The sequence below is a fragment of the Nannospalax galili genome, unplaced genomic scaffold, assembly GCF_000622305.1.
Source record: "Nannospalax galili isolate Female #2095 unplaced genomic scaffold, S.galili_v1.0 scaffold115, whole genome shotgun sequence".
NCBI classification, from domain to species: domain Eukaryota; kingdom Metazoa; phylum Chordata; class Mammalia; order Rodentia; family Spalacidae; genus Nannospalax; species Nannospalax galili.
Window position 1 is genome coordinate 955,627 of NW_008340588.1, and position 23,809 is coordinate 979,435.

The 23,809-nt window shown below is 40.6% G+C and overlaps 1 long non-coding RNA gene across 1 annotated transcript in view; it reads right to left on the minus strand.

Annotated features, from left to right (window-relative positions):
* Positions 1-313: 313 nt before the first annotated feature.
* The window catches only part of LOC103736147, a 31,518-nt gene continuing 8,022 nt past the window's right edge, over positions 314-23,809 (minus strand). Inside the window, exon 2 of the long non-coding RNA XR_001872493.1 lies at positions 314-414. This is a non-coding gene — a long non-coding RNA (uncharacterized LOC103736147). The remainder of the gene's footprint in view (positions 415-23,809) is intronic.

The window sequence follows — 23,809 nt, forward strand, 5'->3', positions numbered from 1 at the left end:
ATGAACTGTCAGATTTCTCCCTTTTAATTGTGAATTGCTTCTACATTAAGGTCATTAATATTTTTCTTCTTGGTCTCCATACTGGGGTGATGCCACACCATGAATACACTCCGGGTTTACTTGCTGCTACTCCTGAGTGTGAAACTCCTGAAGGGTGTGTGGGAAAGAAAATGTCTGTCACTTGTGTAGATCCTCCTATGAGTGAAGACACCATTACTCCAAAATGAATGTAAAATGTCCAATTGTTTAACCAGTGGCAAATGCTTTGCTAAATATTTAGCCCATGTAACAAATGATAAATAAACAAAACTTACCTTCTAATGAAGATTCCTGGAGATGATGTAGGATCTTTGCCTCTTTATTTCAGCTGCCTCAGCTCAGGTCCCAGTTACTGAAGACTCTTGGGTCCAGAGACTGTGAAGAGCACAAAGAGAAGGATAAAGCAAATCCTTCCTCCTAAATTTGCATTCATTTAGATCAGCCAGGTGCTGGGGCTTTATAGAAGGTGCTTTTCTTCAAGGCTGCTTAGTAACTTTCCCCAACCAGTGAACACCTTAGGTCCTCCTCTTCTTTTGAAACCTTCAAGTTGTTCCTACTATTCTTTTTATGTTGAATAAGTCTCGGATTTATATCCGACTTCCATATTTAATATATTTTAATTCAGCCTTGTAATGATCTATATATACATGCATTCATTCATGAGCTCATCTTCCCCTTAGGACTTACATAGGTAGCAGAGACCAAGCTGGCATCCGTTATTACTTTCTGGCAATTACAAGTCTGACTTCATAAATACCTTTATTTCTGCACTTGCATGCAAAAGTTTTGGAGAGAGTGTGATTAAATAAATAAAACAAACTCTTTTGGACTGATCTGTTTATAGTACCATGACTGAAGTAAACTGGAAACGCACACATTCGGGCCTTCCCTCTTCTTTTGTGGCCCCTTTCCAACTCTTCTTTTAAATTAGTTACCTTTTTAAAATCTTGCAAGCTTTGGTCCTTACTTTGAATATAATATTTTGTGATTCATGCAGTTGTGCAAATATACATTTTACATTTAAAAAGAAAGGATTTTCCCATATATTAGTTTATTCCTTTTGCAAAGGAGGTGTGAGAGTGAGAGCAGGAGAAAATTAACCTCAAAGCAGACACCAGTGGAGCCTGAGCCAACTGTAAGTGCCTCTTTCAAGGTCATAGTCCACAGAAAATCTTAGGTAAAATGATATTAAACACCACCTTCTATCTCAGAAAACTCATAGGAAAGATATAGCCTAATCCAAAGATAAAGGATCTAAATAGACATTTCTAAAAATAAGACCTACAAGTAGACAACAGGTGGGTGTGGAAAATATTGATCATCATTGATCTTCAGGGAACTGTAAGGTAAAACGACAGGTGATATAACCTCAGTCCTGTCAGAATGAGTATTTTCAACAAGATGAGTGGTAACAAGCAGTGGCAAGGTGGGAAAAAGGAAACCCTTGTGCACTGATGGTGGGAATGTGGTTGTCCTGCCATGATGGGAAATGGTATGGGGATTCCTCAAAAAGTGAAAATAAAATGTGATTTAGAAATTGTAGTTCTAGCAGGGCGTGGTAGCCGTTCCTTTAATCCTAGAACTCAGGAGACAGAGGCAAGCAGATGTCTGTGAGTCTGAGGCCAGTCTGGTCTATGTAGCAAGTTCCAGGCCAGCCAGGTCTATACAGTGAGACCCTGTCTCAAAACAAAAACAAAAAAAGAAAGGAAGAAGAAAGCAGAGAGAGGAGAAGAGGAGAAAGAAGAGAAGAGAGGAGGGGAGGGGAGGGGAGAGAAAAGAGAAGAGAAAAGAGGACAAATTCCAGTTCTGGCTGTCTATCCAAAGGAACTGAAATCAGTATGCCAAAACAGTGTCCCCACTCCCATTCCAGTGCTGGAATATTCACAATAGCCAAAACATGGGTAGAATTAGCCCATGTGGTCATCTGAGACAAATGGATAAAGAAAGTGTCACAACAGTATTCACAATGCAATACTATTCTGCCTTAAAATTGAGAGTCCTGTCATTTATGACAAGCACAGATAAACGTGGAGGACATATGCTAAGTGAAATCAGGACAAATAATACATGATCCCATTTGCATGAAGAACCTAAGAAACTCAGAATCACAGAGAATGGAATGACAGTCACTGGAGGATGGGGAAGAGGTTATTGTGAAAAAGAGAGATGTTCATCAAATCATACAAATTTTCAATTAGACAAGAGAATTAAGCTTTAGTGATTTCTTGGAATGAGTAGTGACTATAATAAATAATACATTGCATACTTCAAAATTGCTAATGGGTATATAGTTAACATATTTTCAGTGTACAAAAAAATATTGAGGTAATGAATTAATTAGCTTTGTTCAATTATTTCACAATGTGTACATAGGTCAAAGCATCACATTATAGCCCATAAATGGATACAATTATTATTTGTGAATTTAAAATATACTAAAAAATGAAAATGCCCCCTCGTACCAAGAACTACTCAAATATCCCTCCTCAATCAGCTGTAAATGCCTCCCCCATTGAAATAACCATCAAACTTTTACTTTATAGTCATTTTTTGCATCGTGCTATTGTCTCATTAGTATATTGCTTCATTTTCTTCTATTTAGAGAACCTAACCTGGTCCTTTTCAATAAATGTTTTCTAAATTGAAGTAAATTGCTTGATCTTGCTCAGGATTTCTTTGTCTGGTATGTAGAAAAAGAAGAAAAAAATAAACTCATCTCAGTTGAACTTCATTTGACTTTAGAGCACACTATTAAAGCAGATACTGTAGGACTTTTAAAATGAAGCACTATTTTTTCCTATTGAAAAGCTTAAAACAAAGCTGGCTGTGGTAGTGGATAGCCAGCTGTAATTCCAGCACTTTGGGAGGTGCAGAAGATCAGTGGATTTCTAGGCCACAGGTTTCCATGTTAACCCACATTCAGATATGGAAGTCCGACTAGGTTGCTTCAATTCTTTCACCTCTACAGTTGGGCTAGGACAAGGAAGGGAGAGACAAAATGAGAGGGATAGTCATTGTTTGTGTTCTCTGTACTTTTTTCTGTATGCTCTGGCCAATAAGTACAAGGACTGCTATGAAACTATCACCAGTGACAAGAAGGAAGAAAAGCATGTCTTTCCTGTTGGGAGGCTGGTGTATAAGTCCAGTTGAAGAAAAGAACCAATATATTGTTGTTAGCATTAAACTAAAGATCAAAAGGTCTTGTTATGTCTAGGTCTTGTTATGAAGAATTAGAACTAGACTATAAACCTTCTGGAGTCAACTTGTTTATCGTGATTTCGTCTCTGTCACTGGGACCTTCAGTATGTGTATTTAAATGAAGAATTGAATAAGTGATGAGCTGAGGATGTAGCTCAGTCTTCAAGAGGTTGCCTAGCACATTCAAGACTCTGAGTCCAAAGCCATGAATTCAATCCTTAGCACTGCAGAACACTTTAGCTTAGAATGCAATTTGCAATATTGAACATTATACACGTTTAGCATTCTACCTAGTAAATAAATCTGCAGTACAGATAAATTATTGGATCTGAATTTTTAACTTTTGGGATTGCAAAATTTAGTAAACATTTGTACTATTTAGGTTCAGAGGAAAGATACCTATGCTTTTTTTTTTCTGGGGTTGCTGATTATATTCAAACTGCCTGCCAGACTACTTGTACAGCAGTTTTAAAACTAAAGGGCAAAGAAGATTGACATTAGGAGTCACTAAAATTGAGGAGGGAAAATAATCTCACTTCAGTTATCCTTCAGTTGAATTCCAAAGTATAAATAAAAACCTCACTGACTTGGAAGGCAGAGCATTACTCCCTGTTGAATTGTCTAACCAGACCCTGCCAGGCCTTGCTGAGGGTAAGAAACTGTCTATACCTGGTCCAGGCTTGTGTACATTATGGGCATTATAGTTCTTTCTATAATCTAAGAATAAGGTAATTGACATGGAGGCTGAGATTTAGTGGGTTAGGACACAGGCAGAGATGAAAAGCCTCAACTGCCCATAGAAACCAAATGTAATCTGGGACAAGAGGCTAAGCAGGTTTGTAATAGGTACTTGCATGGTGATCTCTTGCCCCACATTTCTGTGTCCAAAGGAAAGCAATCTGTGCCATATTTAAGGTCCTATGGGCCCAGGGCTAAGTTTTGATATTGCCACCTCTTGTTCGTTATGTAACATACATCCGTATACCCTCCGAGTATATTTCCTTATATGGAAAATAGGATGAGTATGCTTATTTCATAGGGTACTTGCTGTGCAGGTTGGATGACAGTGTATGTAAATAAAGCCCTTGGCACAGTGCTTGGTATTCTCTTTGGATGTTAGCTGATCACAATGAAACTTCATCTGCTCAGCCTCTCCCACCTGGAAGGTAACAGGGTTGAGAAAAGCCCATGTAGCTCAGGAAGTCAGACAGATTGTATCTCTGGTGCAAGGGCAGCTGGCATCCATCCTGTTGTCTTTTGTTTCAGATGCTACCCACTTTCCTCATGGCCAGGGTTGCTTAAAGACAGTACTTCTTTCATTAAAGGTTTAGTAAGTATTGCTTCTGTATCAAGTGGCTAGCTACATGTTGAGAATATACTGGTGAACAGAGATAGATGAAAAGACAGTTATAAGATGAAGAGCCAGGCATGGTGGTTCATGCCCATGATCCCAGAACTCTGGAGGTTGAAGGAGGAGGATTGTGGATTGTCACAAGTTCAAGGCCCACATAGTGAGCTCCAGACCAGCCTGGGCTACGACACAAAACCCTGTCTCAGAAACACAAAACAAGATCAGGTATGATGGTATACTCCTGTAGCCCTAGTCATAATCCCAGCACTTGGGAGACAGAAGCAGAGAAAGCACTGTTGGTTCAAGACCAGCCTGGCCTACATTGTGAGTTCCAGGCTAGCAAGGGCTATATATTGAGACCCTGTCTCAAAAGACCAAAGCAAAGCAAGCAAGCAAGCAAGCAAGCAAACAAACAAAAAAAACCTCCTGACAATAAAAAAACTTAATTCATTACCTCTTGTACAAAGAAAAAGAAAACAAAAACAAAAACAAAAACAAAAACAAAAACAGCCCAGGATTCCACTGTAGATGGCCTGTCAAGGAAAGATCTCATTGAAGAGGGAAATGTAAGCAGACACCAAAGTAGAGACTCTCCACACTTAATCCCCTTTTTCCACAGAGCTTGTGATAACCAGCCTTAAATCCTGTAATGCCATCATTGCTAGTCAGTCACCAGAGGTGGCAAATATTAATACACATTCTAGACAGATTGTTTTTTCTTTTAGAAAAACCAAAGAACCATGGTGATCATGGGCACTGGGCAGTCATATACACATTGGCACAGAACTCCAAGCAGAGGTGCCCTGTAGGAAGCTGATTTCACCTCCCTAGGAGAAACGAATGCTTTTTTCTATTCTTACATGTAGAACTACCCAGCAGTTCTGGGCACACTCTGAAACCAGGGAAAGGTGTTTCAAAGTAGGGCAGTATGAGGAACTCAAGGAGTTCTCCTCAGAACAACTGAGTCAAATTCTTAAAATAGGAGACACAGAGAGAGAACACATTGCTGCAGACCTGAGTCTCTATACACAAGCCTCTTTTCAGGGGACCCGTGTTTCTCCTTCTGCTATCTAAGGGAGGAGGCTGTGCTAGCTTTCTTCTTGAGTCCAGCAATGGAGCCCTCACCCACTAGAGGAAAGGTGGCTTAAGTCACCTAGGCCTCACCTTTCCCAGCAAGTGCTGCTGCAAATAGCCCCGCTGTGGAAAGGCTGTCTCCAAAGCTGTGACTGATGGTCCCCTTGTCAGGTTCCCAAACTGAATAGTTCCTTGAGGGTTTGGAATGATCCTTCATCACTAGAGCAAAGCCATTCTTCCTGATTACAAAATAAAGTATCAATAATCTCTTCTGGGTTATAGCAATCTGTGATAGTAATAAAAGAAATAGGGAAAGAGCATATCAGCCAAAAAGCAGAGTGTCAAGCTAATGTTTGCAAACTCAGAGCAGTATCTAATTAAAAGATTTCAGGGGGTAGGGAGAAAGGTTTTTATTTTATGGAAAATTGCATTACATCGGTTTCAATCAGTTTAACAACAACAAAAAAGATCCACACATAATATTCTCTTGGCTAGCTTCCTTACATATTAAAACCTAGAATTATGCAGATAAATTCTCAGGCTAAGACATGTCTTTCCTAATTGAAAGCATTCAAACTAGCAAGCAGGTCTCCATAATTTTAAAGATAGTATTTATACTTAATGAAAGAACTAGAAGAACTGGCTAGACTTGATTTCTGTAAAGGTTTTCTTGGAGGGAATTAACAAAGAAAAAGGAAGGAAAATGTGTTAGTCTTATAGAGAACAGAAAAGAGCTAAACAGCAACAGTGTGCACATTTCATGTGGATTAATTTAGATGTATTGACTAAGGCCAGCAGAACCCTCCTACCACAAGGAAGACTGCACAAGTTATAACTCTACTGAATAGGTTTCACAAGTTCAAACTGGTCACAAGTCTAATCCAGAAATCCTGGCTTTGTAGCACGCCAGTATATTTATAGTATGTTCAAGGGATGTTGTAAAAGTCTCAAAATAAAATTAATATTGATTTGCCTGAATTTTAAAAAGACATAAACATGAAATATAACTTTGGGGAGAAACCTGGTATCAGTCTGAAAAGACTGATCATCTCTATGGCAAGTACTACAATTTTTATTCCTGGGTCACAAACAGGACTGATAGCTCTTTTAAAAAGAATTATGCAAAGAAACAAAAGCCCTGTAAAGACAGAGTAAAATAATCAAAATATTAAAGAATATCCTCCATTATAAAAAAAATTCAGTTGTTCCAACCTCCCTTTCTTCTGGCCCCTCAACTTTCCATTCTTATCTGTCCACCAAGAAATCAAATGTGTGATACATATGTTTCAGTGTTAGGAATGAATTTTATAGACACACACACACACACATACACATACACACACACGTGCATGCACACACACACGAAGACATATAAATAAACAAACATACACATATATACACAGACATACATATCACATGTATTTTTTCAGTGTTGGGGTGAACCCTCGGCCTTTAGTAAGCTAAACAGTGCTATACTATTGAGCTACATTCCCATCCCCATCATATATATTTAAGGTCTTTCTACATAGTTTCTTTCAGAATATTATTGAAAGACAGCAATCCCTAGAACTCTAAATAGCTGGGAACATCCTGTAAACACTACAGTAATAGATTTAGGAAGGGAACCTGTATGGTTTTCTACCTTGATGTTTATTTATAATTGTCTGGATGGTGGTGACACAGATACATGTATTGGCTTATATACTGACTAGGTTTGGGTCTATTCTTCAGCAAGCCCAGTGTTTAGAATTCTGAGACTGGGGATGTGATCCAGTGGTATGATGCTTTGCTTGCTCAGTGTGTGCTAGGATCTGAGTTTGATTCTCATCAGCACCAGAGAGAGAGAGAGAGAGTGAAAGCAAGAGAGAGACAGACAGCGATACAGAGACAGAGACAGAGACAGATTTAAGCAAAGATGGAAATGAAAATCATATTCATGATGAAGAGTGATCATTCGTTCATTTACTTATCCAAACAACATGCATTTATTAAGAACCCACAGTTCTCAGCAGTTGGGATAATGCAGTGAACAAAAGCTATCAATACTATCAGGAAATGTCACCTAATTAACATATCCAGAGCACTGTATCCAGAAACAGTAGAACCTACACTTTCTTCAGTGTACTTTCAAGCAGAACATTCGAGACTCTGTAGCAGAGTCCAGTATGGTGGTGCAATCCAGTAATCCCAGATTCTCGGGAAGCTTGGGTAGGAATATCACAAATCTGAGACCAGACTAGGCAACATATTGAGACCCTGTCTCAATAAACAAGCAAGAATGGGAAAAAGAGGAACACAAGGCCGTGGAAACAAAGAAAACACGTTCTTGGCCATTATGGAGGACAATAATAAGGGTTAGGGCACTGATAGGGCTACCCTAAAATATGGCACCTTTGCATCTGAGAAAACAGTGGAAGCCGGAAAATCTCTCTGATCCTTCCTGTTGCTGTTCTTTCTTAAAACAGGTCATGGAAAGTTTAGGAGGCCTTCACGCCCAGAACCCTCCTTTGTTAAGTTCCTCTCAAACAGTTTCCATCAAATCACAACTCCTTCATCATACTTTCCCAAGATCTTTCACTCTAGTAAATCAAAGCATAAAAATACACAACAGATTTCCCTGTTTCTCTGGGTATTCATTTCCTTAAGAGACTTTTCAAGTCACAAAAAGTCTATCAAATTGGAAGCTTTCATTTTGTTAATCTGTCTATTGTTAGAGAGGTCTGAGCCAAGAATCTAGAGACAGGTGAGGAAATGGCCTATTGTGTTCTGCTCACAACATTCTATAGTTTTATTAGCCTGCTGCTCAAACTTTTTCACTTTCTTCTCCATGGTCAGAGTCACTGCAGTAAAGACCCCACTTCTCCCTTCCAATTTTTTGTATTAGTTACCTTTCTCATCATTGTCACCATGGCAAAGCAACTTAAGGGAGGAAGGATTTATTTCAGCTCACAATTTGAGGGGCTGCAGTTCATCATGGCAGGGGACGCATGGGGCAGGCAGCTCCAAGGCTGTAGAAGTATGTGGCTCTGAATCATCAGGTCCTCATATCTCAGCAGAACTGGAAGCCAAGAGAGAACAAGAAGCCAGGAAAGGCTCTGAATTTCAAGGCTTACTCTCTAGAGACACACTTCTTCCAAGCAGCCCTGATTTCCCAAAGTGTCTACAACCTTAAAACAGTAGCAGTAGGTAGAGGCCAAGTGTTCAAAAACATATAAACCTATGGGGAAAATGTCACATTCAAATCATAGCAATGATAAAACAATGCACTACAAATTAGACAATAAATGGAATGGTGACATAGGTTTGTAATCCTTGTAATCCTAGCACTAGGGAGGCTGAAGAAGGAGGATCATTTAGCTTAGGAGTTGGGGACCAGCCTGAGCAATAAAAGAGATTTCTTTTGGAGCCTGTCTCAAAACAGACAAGCATACAAACAAACGAACAAAAACAAGTTAAAAATACTTTTTAAATGTAAAAATAGGGCTGGAGAGATGGCTCAGTGGTTAAGAGCATTTTCTGTTCTTGCAGAGAATCCAGTTCCCACCATCCACATGGCAGTTCATAACTGCCTATAACCCCAGTTCCAGGGCATCCAGCATCCTCTTCTAGCATCTACAGGCACTGCACATGGTGCACACACATACATGCAGACAAACACTCATGCACATAGATAAGTAAATTTGTTTTTTTTTAATTGATTTTTTTTTTTCGTGTATTTCGTACAGAACATCTCAATCAATCTTAATCATCTTTATACTCCCTTCCCCACTGGTACTCTCCCATAGCCCCCATACACACTAGAATTCATACATTCTGTCATTTGTGTTAAAGGCCTATTATGTCAAGTTAGCATCCCCAGGCATTCCTTAGTGCAAATTCATCCACTGAGGTCTAGTCAGCCTATCTAGAGTCCCTCACTTTAAGATCAGCCTTCCTTACCCAGCAGTAATCAGTTGCCAATATTTCTTCACCTAAGATTGGGGCCTGCTGTCCATTTACCCAGTTCTGCGCTGGGTTTTTGTCTACTTGAGTTTGCATGGGTCTTGTGCATGCTGACATTGTGCATTGCTGTAGGTTCATATGAGCAGGGTTTCAGGAGCTTGTAGGACTTTATTTACATATGGTTATATACTTCCTCCTTGGCTCTTAAAATCTTTCCCACCCCCTTTTCTGCAATGACCCCTGGGTAAGTGAAGTTTAATATAGGAGTCCTGTCCAAGGGCCAGCATTCTGTAGACTCTTAATCTCTATACTTTGGCCATTTGTGATCTTTTATGTGTCTGGCCCTCTGTTGCATGAGGGAGCTTCATTAATGAGAACTGAGATATTCATCATTGTCCTCTTTACCCCTTGTTCTATGTTCTGGGAGTCTTAATGTGGAACCCTCCTCCTTGGCCCCCTCCCCTGTGCCCCTAGACACCTGCCCTTTTAGGACTAATTGCTCTTTCTGCTTCTGTAATTTGCTTGGCTCAAAAGAACTAAAGGGACAAACTGCACTGATTCCACTGTGGCTGACTTCTCCATTTTGTAAGTAGATTAGGCAAGCCTGGGCATGTCAGAAGAGCCCAGGCATGTTAAGACCTTATAAGGAATAAACAAGATCCTCTGGCCCCAAGGATAGCAGTCAGCACATTCCACATTCCACAAGACAGAACCCACCAATAGGAAGCCCCTAAGACTGCATTCCCCTCGTGACCAATCAATTTGAAGTATGTTGGCACGGGCTCCTTGGACCAATCAAGATGTGACTCTGTTATTCCCCTCCTCCCTTTGTCTAAAACCTATAAAAAGCTCTTTCCCCCCTTGCTCGGGGCTCTCTCAGGTAGATCCACTGTGTTGGTGAAGTCAGAGAGTCCGAGCTTAAGCCCGAATAAAGACTCTTTGCTTTTGCATGCCCTCTGGACTCCGTGGTATTTGGGGGTCCGTTCCTTGGGTACAACATTAGTTGTAGAGGTTGTATTGTAGATGTACCACTTAGGCTTTGGCAATTCATAGACATTGTGTGACCATACTGTGTGGCACTCTGCAACAGCCTCCATCTGGTGCAAAAGAAGCTTCTTTGATGAGGGGTGACTGGGATATTTGTCTATACATACAAGGATATATATTTTGCACATAGTAAGAAATTACTTTAGTCTAGGGATGTGGTAGTCTTGGAATTTTCTCTAACATCTATGATCTTTCCAGCTGTGTGTATTTGGCTATGTTTATAGTACCACACATGAGTTTGTTCCCATTGAGTGGGTTTTTAGTCCAATTAGGGAGCTGTCGATTGCCCCCAAGATAAAAGTGCCACTACTGTACCAATGTATGCTGTGCCGATCATTGATGTGCTTATTTGGTCCTGAAAGTGGTGTTGGATCATCAATTGCTTTTCTCCCTTAGCAGCTTGTGTGGTGCTCTCCAAAGCTATGAAAGCTAGCCTTCAGGGGAAATGGTTTTCAAGTCAGTTCCAGCTCCATTGCTCTAAATCCTGTGTCCGAAGTATGTTCTGTCTTCTGCAGTAAGGTCTTACCTTCAGGTTCTGGGAGGCAATCAAGGACTGTGGCAATAGCCTGTGTAATTTTGGGAGTTTCTTGGACTACCCTGGCCAACAACTCAAGGAAGGCTTCTCCTGTCTGGCACTGTTTCTTGTTATGTAGCCTTCATCTATACACATGGACTTGTGGAGATATTGTACATGTAATCTGTCATTAGGTTGTTGGAAAAATAGCAAAATTTTTACAATATAAAAATGAAATCAATGGACTGAGAGAAAGCATATGGCTCAAAAGTCAGAAAGGAAAATCAAGGGTGACAAAAGCTTTATTTCCTGATCAGGAGGCAGAAATAGAAGAAAACAAACAAACTCCAGCCAGATGGAGAAGGCTTGTTGCAAAGCCGTAGTGTGGATTTGTGACTGCCAAGCAGTACAAGTCATTTCCAGAATTTCAGTTCTATATTACATAAATCCATTATCTAGAGATCTGACATTAATTAAATCTGGTTTTACAACAAACCATACTTTCAGAGCAGACCCTGTGCTTCTGTAGAACAGATGACCAGCCAAGGGGCCTTTCCTCCACTTCAGCTGAGTGCGGCCTTCCCTTTTGGCAGTTAGGAGCTCCAGTTCTCAGGGGAATGCAGATTCCCTGCAGATTTGCACCAGTGATCCTAACTTGCTTGCAGTACATTATCACTGCCTGGCATGCCTCTCTGGTCCCCTGGCCAGTTCTGCTTACTCATGTCTGACGAAATAACAGTAAACTAAGACTCAAGAAATCTAAAAGGCCAGTGTGTTGACTTAAGAAATCACATTTTCTCCTGAAAAGTGAACATCCTTTTAACCTACACCCACTGAACCATTACTGCCCCTTTTATTCATTGAACTTTAAAAGAAGGCACTATATACTAAAAGATTTTTCATGTCAAGTGATTTTGATGGATGCTCATTCTGAGTAACTGCTGTCTTAAATCTTTAAGAGCAAAAACTTCTGAGAAGCTGCCACCTTGGGAGAATGTGGTTAAGCCTAATGAAAATAAGCACATTCTTGAAAAAACTGCAGAGTGTGCACAGAAATGAGTGATCCTGAGGGAAGGGCATCTTCTCCCAGCAGCTGGTGGAGAAAGGGAGATTTGAAGACTTGATGGCTTGTGAGGAACAAAGAAGGATGAAGAGGAGCCCCTTACCTGTATCTGAGAACTCAACAGCCCACGGCACTAATAGGCAATGGGCTCTGAAGGAGCTCTCTGTCAAATGAGGGGCTGTAGGAATCTGTCAAAAGTCAGCTTCCTGGAACCTCATCTCACAGAAGCTCTGTAGCACTCAATTAATCTCATTGTTACTAAGGCTGCTACCTAAACAACACTTTCCAGCCTTCTGCTGCATTACCCAACTTAAACATGTGTTCTAAGGCCACATGTTCTAAGGACTGCTTTGTGTAAGACTATAGTAGAATCTTAGAATTCTTATTTTATTTAGTTATTTATTTTTTTAAGCAGAGTCTCATGTAGCCCAGACTGGCCTTGAACTTGCTGTGCAATTGAAGGTGACTTTGAACCCTGGATTCTCCCTCCTCTTCCTCAGAAATTCCAAGATTACAGGTACATACCTCCATACCCAATTTATGTAGTGCTCGAAATTGAATCCAGGCCCTGCTAAGCAGGCACTATATTAACTGAGCTACATCCCTATCCCTGGTTCTTATAATTTTATAGTGCCTTGCCATCCATTTGGAATGTTTTTTTTGTAGCAGAAGCTGGGCCCAGTCACCCTTAGCACAGTTTCCGCTTCTATGCCTCTTCCCAGTTCCTAAGGTAGTTGGATGCAGTAATCTCTTGTATATAACGACCTCCTGGTGAATATCACCCGGTGGGACAGTCAGATGGTCTGCATGACTCTCCCACTGGTCCTCACATCCCACATGAACTGGGCAGATATGCCACAGTGACCATCTCTAATCACATCATGATTCCACTGAACTTGAGCCAACTTGCTAGAGAGCAGTTGATTCGAACCCCTGAAAGGAAACCTGCTTGGTAATGCCCTGGATCCCAGTAAAATTGAGTCATTGTTTGCTTTTCTTGTTTCCTACCCTCTAATTGAGTGTGCATGCCCCAGATGGTGAGAGCCTTCCCCCTGGTCCTGCAAAGGGCATTGTCTCTTCTCTCTGATACTGCTGTGGCTATTTTGTGCATTATTGTTGAGTTGCCTCTTCAGTGCCTCACCTGACCTACATGCCTTAACCTTACTTCTTTCTCAATCAAGACTTTTCTAGGATGGCAGCCATATTAGCAGAAATAGACAAACATCAGATGACAGCCACAGGGTGTACCAGTGTAAACTAATTTCTATAACTAGGATGCCTGGTCAGATAGGACACTAAGGCATCAGAACGTCCACCAAGATAAAGAAGTATCTCATTAGATGCAGTCTGTAAATATTTACAAACATCTACCTCACCAGGGTTCCAAATGAGCTGTTCTAAAACTCATAACCATTCCCTTGAGAGATACCTCAAGACCAAATCAGAGGAAAATGCAACCTAAATGTGACAACTCATGTGTTGCCCACTGTGTTAACATCTGCATATATGTACTGAAATTTTCTTAAAACATGCATGAGAGTGAACTCAGCCTTTTCTTGTATTGACTTGCATTCTACAACCCTGAGTGTGAAAAGAATAGTTGCATTATAACCAGGGGATCTCAGAATTGTGTATACTCTCGAGCAGACAGACCCAAGCTAGTATTTACCCCAGGTGAACATCATCCACTACCTACATCAGCAGAAAAACTGAGAAGACCCCTAATTTAATAAGATGATAATAGAATTCCAAATTCAATCATTGATTAAAATAAACAAGCTTCCAAGGACCCAGAAAACATACTACACTCTCTTAACTTCAATAGTGAGGCAGAGGCTGGGGTAAGTTACAGTCACAACCAGATTTTTAAATTCGGAATTCCTTTTCTAGGTTTAAAGGAAGCTGCTTATTTTTTTCTTAGAAAGATATTGTGATGGTTCCTGGTGCTAATCAAAGATGAATGGAGTCTCAGGCGGCATTTCTATGAGCTCCCTTCCTTCTGTTCTTCTCCCTGAACATTCAACCACAGTTTGACAAACAAGGTTAGGACTTGAACTTGCACACACTGATAATTAATTCCTCTGAAAAAAATTCTAATTAAGTAGCTGTGTCTTTAGAGTTTCCACTTGGTTGAAAATATGACATTTAGTTTAAAAGAAACAGCAGCACAATCCCCTGGAAAAAAATTCCCATGGGGGGATAGAAATTACACAGAAGTGTAGTATCCCTTATTTCTCTTGTAGATCTGAGGTCTTGTATTGTCAGTCCTATGGAGTCTGGTCTTCTTTTTTAGGTTTCTGTACCAGGACAAAGCATTTTTATTGCAACAGCACTTACTAGTGGAGTATTGATAATTTGGCCAATCATATCATTAGATGGCACAGGCTGTACTCTGGTAGGAGTAGAGATCATGATTTACGAAGAGCTAACTTTTTCTGCAAAGGTCCAAGTGGCGAATATTAAAACTTTGTCTGCCAGGTGATCTGTGGGCACCTGCTCAGCTCCCCCATCAAGGCTCAGAAGCAGTTCCAGAGAATGCATAAACAACCCACCCAGTTTAGCCATGTTCCAATCAAATGTTATGTATGGCTGAAGTTCAAATTTCATATAATTTTCACATGCCATTAAAAAGTGAGAAGGTAAGCCATGTATGGTGGTACTCACCTTTAATCCCAGCATTTGGGAGGCAGAGGCAGACAGAGGTATATCTCTGTAACTATAAGGCAATCCTAGTATACATAGTGAGTGAGTTCTAAACCGGCCAGGGATGCATAGTAAGACCCTGTCTCAAAATAAAAGGGAAAAACACTCTTAGCTTGCAAATGTACAGACCAGACAAGATTTCAAATGAAGTGTTTTTTATTGGCCTCTGAGTCAAAGTCAAATTAACCTGAATTCTAGACTGTAATTTCTATAGAAAGATCTGTCAAAATGTCCTAAACTAAGTGTAAATAAGTAAATAGTAACAGGCCTATCTGCATATTATAATGTTTGGATTTGTACACAGGAATCTGTAGTGGGGGGTGCTTGAATCTTGGTTTCCCTTTCTTCTTAGTATTCTGTATTAATGTTTTAGGCTGGCAGACAAGATAATGGGTTTCACTGTGACTTTTCATACATGTGTACCAAATACTTTGCTGTCACTCATTTTCCTACACCAGTGTCCTCCCCCAAGCCCCTGCACGCCTCTGCCTGGTTCCTTTACTTCCCCAGGGTAGCCCACCCTTCTGCCTTCTTCCTTTTTCAGTGTCTCTTATAGCCCAGTCTGGCCTCAATCTCCTACCTGGTGGAGGATGACCTTGAACTTCTGATCTTCCTATCGCCACCTCCCAATGCTGAAATGTTAGACTTAATGCCTGATGCTCTAGTTCCCCCTTCTGCTTTTTTATAACACCACCCCATTTCTCCCTCCTTTAAGATCTCGTTCCCTTCTCATGATCACTTGTCTGGTTTTATGACCCTCCCCCACCCCCACATTCAGAAATACAAAATATATCATTTCTAATCTAGGCTCTGCATATAGAAGAAAACATGCATTATTCATCATTCTGAGCCTGGCTTATTTCAGTTAAGGTAATCATTTCCAGTTCTATCCATTTTCCTATAAATATCATGATTTTATTTCCTTTTAGGGCTGCATAATTTCTTTTATGTATGTGTACCACATTTTCTTTATTCATTCATCTGTATAGACAGCTAGGCTGGTTCTGTCTCCTGGTTGATATAAAGAGCGATAGAAATAAATATGGATAAACAAGTATCTCTGTGGCATTTTGACTCAGAATCCTTCTAGTATATACCCAAGAATGACATAGCTAGGTTACACAATAGTTCTATTCAGAGATTTTTGTTTGCGTATTTAGCTTTTGGGGAATTTTTTTTTTTTTTTTCATTTTCAAGACAAGGTCTCCTGAGGATCAGGCTAACCTCAAGCTCCATTTATAGCCAAAGATGACCTTGAATTTCTGATCTGCCTGCTTCTGAAACTCTCAAGTGCTAGGATTATAGGTTTGCATCACCACAGTCAGTTTTATGTGTTATTGTGGGTTGAACCCAGAGCCTAGTACATGTAAGGCAAGCACTCTGCAAGTTGGAACTACATCTTGAGCCTGTTTTGGAAGAAATCTGCACACTGATTTCCATAGCAGTTCCTATGAAAGTTTATACTTCCATCAGCAATGAATAAAATTCTTCTTTCCTCTATGTTCCCACTTATTTGTTTTCTTGAGGCTAACCATTCTGACAGATTTTAATTTCATTTACCTGATGGCTAAGAATATTGCCCATGTTTTCAAGTATTTTCAAGTATTTCTTCTATTCAGGTCATTAGCCCATTTATTTATTAGACGATTTGCTTTGTTTGGGTTTTAGCTATTGTTTTTATTTTGATGTTGGGTTTAATTATGAGTCTGATTTTTTCCTTCCCTCCTTCCCTCTCTCCCTCCTTCCCACCCTCCCTCCTTCCCTCTCTCCCTCCTTCCCTCTCTCCCTCCTTCCTTTTCTCCTTCCTTCCCTCCTCCCTCCTTCCCTCCCTCCTTCCCTTCCCTTCTTTCTTTCTCTCTTTCCTCAGGGTCTCCTGCAGCCCAGCCAGCCTTGAGGATGATCTTGAATTTCTGATCTTCCTTTCTGTTGCTAGGGATTTGTATTACAATTTGAGATCAGCAAATTATGATACCTTCAGCACTGCTTTTTCTACTAAAAGTTATTTTAGCTATTCAGGGTGTTTTGATGCTCCCTATGAACTTTAGTGTTTTTTTCCTAATACTAAAAGAATGTCATCTGGGGCCGGGCGTGGTAGTACTAGCCTTTAACCCCAATACTCGGGAGGCAGAGGCAGGTGGATCTCTGTGATATCAAGGCTAGCCTGGTCTACATAGTGAATTCTAGACCAGCTGCGGCTACAGGGAGACCCTGTCTCAAAGTAAAAGACAATAACATCATTTTGATTTTGATGGGGATTGGATTGAGCCTTTCATTTCTTTCTCTTGTCTCAAGTCTTGCTCTAGCTAAGACTTGGAGTATTGAGTAAGAGTAGAGAGAGTGGTACCCTTAGCCTGTTCTAGATTTTAGAAGGAATGCTTTTTGTTTTCCTTCCTTTAGTATGACGTTGGTATAGGGCTTTTCTGTATAGCCTTTATTATGTTGACATATGTTTGTTCTATTCCTAATTTTTTCAGGGTTTTTATCATAAACGAATATGGAACTTTGACAAAGGCCTTTTGGATGCTGACTTTTCCAAGTTGCCTATAAGGCATTTGGGAAAATCACTAGAGAATCTTGAAGAGTATGGCTGACAATTAGCTAGCCTGCCCCATCTGTGTTATTTCCTTCAAGTTCTGTGTTTTGTATTAAATGCTGTTTTGAATTTGGCATTCTAGTTCCTAATTATTCCCCCAAATTTCCTAGTAAAGATAAAGTTTCAAGCAAAAGGCAGGCCCAATAATATCAGTTACCTTGCTGTTGCTGTGATGAGACACCATGACCAAAAGTGACTTCTGGAAGGAAGAGTTTATTTTGACTTACAGCTGCAGAGGGATAAGAGCGATGGGGAGGCATGGCAGCAGGCAGGCATGGTGGCAGGCATGGGGACAGGGGCAGGAAGCTGAGCCGGCACATCTTCAGTTGCAAACAGAGAGTGCATTGGAAACCGGGCAAGCAAGGACGCTCAAAGCCCACCCCCAGCAACATGCTTCCTATAGCAAAGCCAAACCCCCTAAAGGCCAGCACCTCCCAGTACCACCAACTAGGGACCAAATATTCAACTACGTTAGCCTATGGGGGACATTTCTCATTCAAACTGTTGCATCTGTTTATTCAGATTTCTGTTTCTATAAGAATGTGTTACACTGATCTGAAAAGCCAAGGGCAAAGTAAGATACTACCACACTAAAAAAAATCAGCTAAGCTGGATCTGGTGGCATAGATTTTAACCTCAGCTACTCAGGATGTTGAGAAAGGAGGATCATATGTTCAAGGCCAACCTGGAAAAATTCTTCAGAATGCTGTGTCAAATAAAAAGGGCTGGAAAAAAGGCTCAGCAGTTAAAGAGTATATACTATTCCAGAAGACCCAAGTTCAGTTCCTAGTACCCACATAGTGGCTCACAACTGACTATAACTCCAGTCCCAGGGCATCTGATGCTCTCTTCTGGCCCTCTGCAGGCACTGCACACACATGCATATACTTAATTAAAAATAAATATTAAAAACTATAAAGAAATAAAAAGTAAAAACAGGATTTAGGATATGGTTTAGTGATATAGCATTTGTCTTACATACATGAGGCCCTGGGTTCAACCATCAAGACCTCAAAAAGCAAACAAAAATGAAAGATAGGGATTTAGTCATAAATCATATTACCCTTATGAAATTTCTACTAGGAATGAATGTTTTAAATGTAAATTTCTACAATAGAACTTTTTCATTTATGCTTTTCTGGAAAGAAAATTAGTAAGTGCTTCATATGTAGACACTAACTTCAGAATGAAAAGAATATAGCAGGACTTAATCCACTGAAATGAAGACTTCTGTAACACTAAGAGACAAGAGAAGCTTAGAGCAGAAAGCAATTTATCTAGGAGCTTAGATTCCTACAAAAATGCATGCATTGAGATTACCAAATGTTTCCATACTTCCAAATGGTTCTAATTTTCAAACTGTTTTCTTTCTCCTTGCTAAGTACTGTGAGTCTCTCTTCCAGGCCAGCAAGACTCACTAGTTGATAGATTTGTGTTGTTTTTCTCCCAAGACAGTGTTTCAAAAGTTCAAACCAGTATTTTAAACCATCTTTGATCCACTTCCAAAAGATTCTTTTCACACTCTTTTAGTACAAGTATTTGATATCCTCTTTTAAGAATGTAACCCAAAATCGTACCCTAAAACACACAGTAGTTTCATAGCCTGGTGAGTTGCCATGGCAACCCTTAGTTTGCTGGAAAGCAGTAACAAGGATTTCTATCCCATTTCCATCATTGTACTACATTGTCCTAGCCTACCTTAGGGCCCTAAGATCAGTGCTAATTCTCTTTAACTTCCTTCTTTTATTTGAAAAGGTAAAACTGGAGAATGTTTCTCTCTCTCTCTCTCTCTCTCTCTCTCTCTCTCTCTCTCTCTCTCTCTCAACTGAAACAATAGCAATCAGAGGGCATTTTGCTGTGGAGGGTAAACTTGAATTTTTTTGTCCCCCCCACCTTGTTTTGTTCATGAAAGGTAGGTATGTTAAGTTTAAAATCAAGTTTACAATATCGGGTCCCCTTTATGACTTTACAAATGAAGCCAGTTGGTCATTTTGGAAGGATGCTGTTGCAACCAGAGAAGAATTTAGAATCTAAGTTCATGCAGTGCTTTCCTACTTTGGCAATTATGGGAGACAAGGGTGCCCTTTTGCCCAGCAAAGGCAGACTAAACACTGTCCTGGATGGTCCACCAGAGGGCTTGTGGCACTGTGAAAGGTGAAGCCTGGGTCCTTCTAACTTAAACTTTCCACTCCTTTCAATCCAAATATCCTTTCCTCTGGCACCCATTTAGTGTCTGAAGTCTAGGAAGAGCACGGAGAAACAGCTCTGGGTTAGCAGGTCTTCAAGCCTCCCTTTACTCTGAACTGCTTTGGGCATAATCTTTGATACCAGGGTTTCTGTTTTATAACCATCTTTCACATGATCAGAGGCTTGATTTTATACTACACAATTCTAGAATGTTCGATGGTTATTTTTAATTGTCATCTTGATACAACCTAAAACCACCTAAGAATAGAGTCTCAATGAGGCACTGTCTAGGTCAGGTTGGCCTGTGACATGCCTGTGGAGGATTGTCCTAATAATGTTAATCGATGTGGGAAGACCCATACCACTGTGGGTGGCATGATTCCTGGGGTTTGGGTCCTGGGCTGCATAAGAATATAGAAAATAAGCTGAGAGGTCAGCTGTAGTGGGTTGAATGAGTTATATCCCCTGTAGGCTCATATATTCCTCCCCAGTTGGTGACATCGGTGGGGGAGGTTTAGGAGGTATAGCTTTAGTGGAGGAAGTAAGTCACTGGGGGTGGGCTTCGAGAGTTTATAAAGTCACTTCACTTCTAGTTCACTCTCTCTGCTTCCTGTACGTGGTGATGTGATGTGATCTCTCAGCTTCTTGCTCCTGCCTCCATGACTGTCATTTGCTGCATGTTTCTCCAGCCCTTATGGGCTCCCCCCTCTGGAACCAGAGCCAAGAAACTCTTCCTTCCTTTTTTTTTGGTCTTTTTGAGATAGGGTCTCCCTGTAGCCCCAGCTGGCCTGGAACTCACTATGTAGATCAGGCTGGCCTTGAACTCACAGAGATCTGCTTGCCTCTGCCTCCCTAGTGCTGGGATTAAAGGCATGTGCCACCACGCCTGGCCCTTTCTTTCCTTTTTTTTTTGAGGCAAGTTTTCCCAATAGCTCAGGCTGGCCTCAAACTTCTATATAGCCCAGGCTAGCCTCATACTCAGAGTTTTCCTGCTTTAACTCTTGAGTGTTTGGATTACATGCATGCACTAGCATGCTCAATTTAATTTTTAATTATTAAAACTACATCCAATACCCTCTTTTGGTCTCTTCATGCACCTGCACATACATGGCATACACACCAGACACACATGCATACACATAAATAAACATAAATCTTTAGGGACTGGAGAGTCGGCTCAGTGGTTAAGAGCATGTACTGCTCTTATAGAGGACCTGAATTTGGCTCCCAGAACATACATGTGGCTCACAACCACCTGTAACTCCAGCTCCAGGGAATCTAATGCCTCTGGTCTCCTCAGGTACCTACATTCATGTACACATATCTTGCCCCCCATATATTGCATGCATGTATGTAAGTGTACCCATGTCATGCAATACCTGTGAAGGTTAGAAGAAGGCATTGGATTCCTTGGAACTGGAATTGCAGATGATTGTTAGCTACTGTGTGGGTGCTGGGAACCAAACCCATACCCTTTGCAAGAGCAGCCAGTGCTTTTAACCGCTGAGCCACCTCTCTAGCCCCTATATACACATAATTAAAAAAAATAAAAATAAATCTTTAACATTATTGTGTGGCAAAATAGCTTGTTGATTGTGATCAAAGAAAAGAGATACAGAAACTCTGAGCAACAATATCAACAGAAATAAAACAAAACTCCAAGATTCATGTTCTTGGGGCTAGAGATGTAGCTCAGTACAGTATTTACCTGGCATGTACAAGGCCCTCGGTTTTATCTTTGGCGTCACACACACACACACACAAACACACACTCCATACTACTGATAACAAGACAATCTCTTTAACGCTCTGTAGAAATGAGACCTTGAACATAGCACACAGAGGAAGGTACAGTAAGGAAAACCGGCCCTAGCAACACCCATGGTTTCAGATGAGCCCCAGATGCTAGTTTCACAGTGTTCATGTCCCTACTTAGGGACATTCAGTGAATGGCAATCATGGGGATTTCTGTAAAGCTCCTCCTGCCCTCCTTTCCTGAATCTTTGTCCTAAAGTTTCTACCTTCTCAATCACATGCTTTCCAAATCTAAGCTTGAGATATACCTCCTACATTGGGTAGCTGAGAGTATTTCAAGTTGGAAGAGGGTTGGAATCAACAGTTAATTCACACTTCAGCCTTCCAATAGCTGGAGTCAATGTTTTCAGGAAGTGGGCCCCCCGTATACTTCATAGTTGGCACTGACCTGAAATGTCTATAGATCTGTCTGGGCCTGAAAGTAATTTTCTTTTATCTCTGGAATTGTACCTTGCTACAGCCAATCTCAATGTGCAATATGGAAAAAACAAACTTAAAGAGCATAAAGCAATGCCAGGGGAGAAATAGAAACCAGGATTTGAAATGTTTACCTATTTTCTTTGTTTAATAAAAAATTCCCAGGGAAATATTTGGCACTGCTGCATGACCATAGCTTTGTCTTTTTATCTTTGATTGTTCACCATTTAAGGCCAGTATCATGAAAACTGGATATGCTTTTTTGGTTTTTCTTTTTGTTGGTTGTTTTTTGACAGGGTCTCCCTAATCACAGTCCACTTGGAAGTCACAATATGAACCAGGGTGGACTTGATCTTGCAGAAATCTGCCTGTCTCTGCCTCCCGAGGGCTGGGAATTTAAGGCGCATGCCACCACAACTGGCGTTGCATATACTTTTAACATGTCTTGATGTGCATACTTTACCTTAAATGGTAATTGGCCTGCACTCATTTGTTATCTGTCCTAACTTCTTTGTGTGTGTGTGTGTGTGTGTGTGTGTGTGTGTGTGTGTGTACGTGCGTGCGTGCGCGCGTGCGTGTGTGTGTTCTTTTCAAAGCTTTTTATGCGTACATTTGCTCTAATATTGATTGGCCTGCACTCATTTGTTTTCTGTCTTACTTTCTTTGTGTGTGTGTGTGTGTGTGTGTGTGTGTGTGTGTGTGTGTACGTGCGTGCGTGCGCGCGCGCAAGCAGAGGAGGGGGGGCGGGTGTATTGGCTCTAGTATATACAGTTGCACATCGTGTGTGCGGTAGTATGTGCATACGTGCATGCATTTGTGTGAAGGGTGGGGGGTTCGGCCTCTGGGGTCTTTCCTCAGGATCCATTGTCCTTGTTTATTTATCTATACTTCTTTATTTGTTTTTGCTTTTTAAAGTCAGGGTCTCTTACTGATCAATTAGGCTGGATGGCTGGGGAGCCCCAGGGACCCTCCTGCCTCTGTCTCCCCAGCACTGGGATTACAAGTGCTGCCCCCATGCAGGACTTTTTTTTTCTTCCTAGATGGGTGCTGGGATAGAACTCAGGTGTGGAACTCAGAGGACAACTTGCAGGAGTTGATTGTCTCCTACTCTGTGGGTCCCAGGGATTCATCTAAGGGTGTCAGGCTTGCATGGCAAGCACTTTACCCACCAAGGATAATTTCTTTGAGATTTTTATTACTTTTTTCCCATTTTTTAAATGATTAATATTTGCATTTCATTCAATATATCATAATCATATTTAGATTCCCCTCCCCTATCTGCACCCCCATAGCCCCCTGCCAGATTTCATGCAGTCTGTCATATATATTAAGGTCTATCAGGTCAAATTTGTTCCCCAAGATGTCCCATTGAGGATGATTTTTAATAGCCAGTTTCTCTTGATTTTTCTGAATATAACCATTTGGGATTAATGACAAATTTTAAGAGATAAGTTCAAGCTAGCAGCATACCTTTTTCAATACTATTTTACATACATTGCTAATTTAATAATTTTTTAGTACCTGCTTTCTGATTGGTGTGGAAATTTTGCTAAATTGTTAACTATCTTCAGTGTATGTATGGGCAAATTACTATGATGTGGGGACCTCTCAGCATACATGTGAATCACTATCTTGGATAGAAAATTCTGTATCATAGAGTAGGGATTAAAACTTTTTTGGTTGTTCTTTCCATTGAATCCAATTTCAAAGGTTTATCAGGAGAATTAAGGGTTGCAGCTCAGTGAAAGAGTGGGAGGTTGGCATGCAGAAGGCTCTGGGTTCATTCCTCAGCACTCCCATCCTCCCACACAAAGGAAATTGAACCATACATGTAATTCTTCTGCATGTTTTCACAGTATTTTATAA